A 4,953-nucleotide genomic window follows, 5' to 3' on the forward strand; every position below is an offset into this window, starting at 1 on the left:
GTCCAAAAATGCCGATTACCGATTGTTATGAAAACTTGAAATCGGCCCTAATTAATCGGTCGACCTCTGATCCACAGGTACACCTCCAATTGACTCAAATGATTAGACTATCAGAAGCTTCTAAAGCCATGACATCATTTTCTGGAATTTTCCAAGGTGTTTAAAGGCACAGTCAATTTAGTATATGTAAACTTCTGGCCCACTGGAATTGTGATACAGTGAATTATAAGTGAAATAATCTGTCTGTAAACAATTGTTGGAAAAATTACTTGTGTCATGCACAAAGTAGATGTCCTAACCGACTTGCCAAAACTATAGTTTGTTAACAAGAAATTTGTGGAGTGGTTGAAAAACGAGTTTTAATGACTCCAACCTAAGTGTATGTAATCTTCCGAATTCAACTGTATATAGCTAAGTTATCATAACTCATTGTGTATTTATTATTACTTGTTTTATTATGTTTCACTTTTCTATTATTTATCTTTTCTTTCTCTCTTTATTGTTGGGAAGGGTCCGTAAATAAGCATTTCATTGTTAGTCTACGCCTGTTGTTTATGAAGCATGTGACAAATAATATGTATCCCTCACACATTACTATTCCCCCTACTATTATCTCAAATGAGAAAAATAACTCTGCTGTACCGTAGACTTCATTTCTGTCTTCTTCAGGGTTCACCCGTCAGCTTACCTATCTCTATTTTCCCAGACCCTGTTTCTGTAAGGACCAGACCTGTTTCTGTAAGGACCAGACCTGTTTCTGTAAGGACCAGACCCTGTTTCTGTAAGGACCAGACCCTGTTTCTGTAAGGACCAGACCTGTTTCCGTAAGGACCAGACCCTGTTTCTCTAAGGACCAGGCCCTGTTTCTCTAAGGACCAGACCATTGTTTCTGTAAGGACCAGACCTGTTTCTGTAAGGACCAGACCTGTTTCTGTAAGGACCAGACCCTGTTTCTGTAAGGACCAGACCCTGTTTCTGTAAGGACCAGACCCTGTTTCTGTAAGGACCAGACCATTGTTTCTGTAAGGACCAGACCATTGTTTCTGTAAGGACCAGACCCTGTTTCTGTAAGGACCAGACCCTGTTTCTGTAAGGACCAGACCCTGTTTCTGTAAGGACCAGACCCTGTTTCTGTAAGGACCAGACCCTGTTTCTGTAAGGACTAGACCCTGTTTCTGTAAGGACCAGACCCTGTTTCTGTAAGGACGAGATAAGGGAGAAAGTAGGTGGCTTCACAGGAATCCCAGTATGTTTACAATCAGGGCTCCCACTTTTCCCTGTTCCGCGGGGGTGGTCCCCCTGGTCCCCACATCTGGAGCGTGTTAGCCACTTCCTGTCGCTAGCATCCGGTCAGACCCCTATCCCACAGACCCAGAGCCGGGATGGGAGAGGGAGAAGCACAGCAGTGGTCTGGGCCTGTACAAACACGACAAGTGTGTGTGTGTTTGTGTGTCCTGTTACAAGAATAGTGACCCAGATATTAAATATTGACTGACAGCTCAAAGAGTTATGATTTCCAGGTTTTTGTTTAGCAATGAGGGATATAAATAAACTGTAGAGTAACATACTAGATGGTAGAGTTTACTTTTTGTTTTAAAGTGTTACGCTTTACAGGAGGAGTTTGTGATTAAACAAACATATTTCAAGTTGTAATATCAAAAGATGTGTCTATAAGACTGTATAGAGATAGACAAGAGGACATTTTGTGAAGGCTATTTTCAAGAAGTGGGCATATTGTCTAGCTGTGTTCTCTGAATCTCTTTCTATAAATGTTCTTCTGTTTCCTCATGGACTGATTTACTCTAACTATTTATTTATTTCACCTTTATTTAACCAGGCAGGCAAGTTGAGAACAAGTTCTCATTTACAATTGCGACCTGGCCAAGATAAAGCAAAGCAGTTCGACACATACAACAACACAGAGTTACACATGGGGTAAAACAAACATACAGTCAATAATACGGTAGAAAAATAAGTCTATATACAATGTGAGCAAATGAGGTGAGATAAGGGAGGAAAAAATACAAATAAAAATGTTTAAAAAGGCCATGGTGGTGAAGGAAATACAATATAGCAAGTAAAACACTGCAATGGTAGATTTGCAGTTGGAGAATGTGCAAGGTAGAGATAGAAATAACGGGGTGCAAAGGAGCAAAATAAATAAATACAGTAGTGGAAGAGGTAGTTGTTTGGGCTAAATTATAGATGGGCTATGTACAGGTGCAGTAATCTGTGAGCTGCTCTGACAGCTGGTTTTTAAAGCTAATGAGGGAGATAAGTGTTTCCAGTTTCAGAGATTTTTGTAGTTCGTTCCAGTCATTGGCAGCAGAGAACTGGAAGGTCAAAGGAAGAATTGGTTTTGGGGGTGACCAGAGAGATATACCTGCTGGAGCGCGTGCTACACGTGGGTGCTGCTATGGTGACCAGCGAGCTGAGATAAGGGGGACTTTACCTAGCGTGGTCTTGTAGATGACCTGGAGCCAGTGGGTTTGGCGACGAGTATGAAGCGAGGGCCAGCCAACGAGAGCGTAAAGGTCGCAGTGGTGGGTAGTATATGGGGCTTTGGTGACAAAACGGATGGCACTGTGATAGACTGCATCCAATTTATTGAGTAGGGTATTGGAGGCTATTTTGTAAATGACATCGCCAAAGTCGAGGATCGGTAGGATGGTCAGTTTTACAAGGGTATGTTTGGCAGCATGAGTGAAGGATGCTTTTTGCGAAATAGGAAGCCAATTCTAGATTTAACTTTGGATTGGAGATGTTTGATGTGAGTCTGGAAGGAGAGTTTACAGTCTAACCAGACACCTAGGTATTTGTAGTTGTCCACATATTCTAAGTCAGAACCGTTCAGAGTAGTGATGTTGGACAGGCGGGCAGATGCAGGCAGCGATCGGTTGAAGAGCATGCATTTAGTTTTACTTGTATTTAAGAGCAATTGGAGGCCACGGAAGGAGAGTTGTATGGCATTGAAGCTCGTCTGGAGGTTTGTTAACACAGACTCACCAGCAGCAAGAGCGACATCATTGATGTATACAGAGAAGAGAGTCGGTCCAAGAATTGAACCCTGTGGCACCCCCATAGAGACTGCCAGAGGCCCGGACAACAGGCCCTCTGATTTGACACACTGAACTCTATCAGAGAAGTAGTTGGTGAACCAGGCGAGGCAATCATTTGAGAAACCAAGGCTATCGAGTCTGTCGATGAGGATGTGGTGATTGACAGAGTCGAAAGCCTTGGCCAGGTCAATGAATACGTCTGCACAGTATTGTTTCTTATCGATGGCGGTTAAGATATTGAGCGTGGCTGAGTTGCACCCATGGCCAGCTCTGAAACCAGATTTGACTGACTGAACCTCCCACCTCCCTGTGCTGCAGTACAGAAAAACTGTAGTTTTATAGGCAGTTCAAAGCCTTTGCACCTCCAGTCAAACAGATTTCCTTGTAAACATGAACACATCAAATCCCCCTTCTTCTTGTGTACCCATATGTGTGCCATATGTATCGTCTACAGAACACTAACCACCTGTTCCCGACACCATCAACCCACTATAGACTACGTCTGGCCATGTTGCCTGTCTGTCATGGCAGATAGTTACAAATCCACAGGAACTCCAGGACTGTACAGAGCTGAAAGAGAAGAATACTAAGTGTCATCAGGTACACCTGATGGCTAATCGTGTGACACCATTCGGGTACACCAGGTCCCCTGCCTGTTTCTAGTGTCTTTTCAGGCTTGGAACTTGGTCGCGGAGCATTTCATATTATTCTGTGTGTAAATCTGTGACACTCCATTTAGTATGATATGTTACATTTAGTATGGTTACATAAGACAGATGGTAACTTAAGGCAAAAACAAAAGTTGGGTGGATGGGTGGGTGTTTGACTCTCATCACAGACAACTTCATTATTATTGCTGATTTACAACTTTTCAACTACTTTTTAGCTACTTTGAAACTACTTAGCGTGTTGGCTAACCCTTCCCCTAACCTTAACCCTTTAACCTATCTCCTAGACTTAACCCTAACCACTGGCCTAGCTAAAGTTAGTGAGCTAGCTAACCTAAGCCATCTAGCTAGAATTTGTAACATATCATACATTTAGCAAATTCTTAACATATTGTATGTTTTTCAAATGTGTAAAGTACGTTTAGAAAATTTGTAACATTTAATATGAATTCCGTAGCATATCATATGGAATGGGTGCTGGACATCCAAAATTAATATATACCATACGAAATGTAACATTTCATACACACACACAGTGCAGTAGACCTAACTATGTAATTACACTTAATATATTATTATTATTATTATAGAAGACCAACTCAGTCCCATCCAAGCCTCGTTCCCCTACCTTGCCCTTCCAGTCCCAAATTTGAATTCAACCAGGCAGCAATAACAGATGGTCTGTTGGCTATGATGTCAAGCGTTTTCAGCTGTTGGCTGAAAGTTGGAGAGACAGGGAGGGAGAGAGCGGGCGGGGGAGAGGGAGGGAGGGAGACAGGGAGGGAGGGAGCGGGCGGGGGAGAGGGAGGGAGGGGGAGGGAGGGAGACAGGGAGGGAGAGAGAGGGAGGGAGAGAGCGGGAGGGGGAGAGGGAGGGAGCGGGCGGGGAGAGGGAGAGAGAGAGGGGGGGGGACAGGGAGGGAGAGAGCGGGCGGGGGAGAGAGAGGGAGCGGGCAGGGGAGAGGCCTGGAGGGAGGGAGAGAGAGAGGGAGGGAGGGAGGGAGAGAGCGGGCGGGGGAGAGGGAGGGAGCAGGCGGGGGAGAGAGAGGGAGGAGGGAGGAGAGAGAGGGGGAGGGAGGGGAGGAGAGAGAGGGGGGAGGGAGGGAGGGAGGGAGGAGGGAGGGGAGGAGAGAGAGGGGGAGGGAGGGAGGGAGGAGGGGAGAGAGAGGGAGGGAGGGAGGGAGGAGGAGGAGAGAGAGAACGGTTGGACTCTCACAGAGAAAAATA

The sequence above is a fragment of the Oncorhynchus gorbuscha genome, linkage group LG03, assembly GCF_021184085.1.
Source record: "Oncorhynchus gorbuscha isolate QuinsamMale2020 ecotype Even-year linkage group LG03, OgorEven_v1.0, whole genome shotgun sequence".
Taxonomy (NCBI): domain Eukaryota; kingdom Metazoa; phylum Chordata; class Actinopteri; order Salmoniformes; family Salmonidae; genus Oncorhynchus; species Oncorhynchus gorbuscha.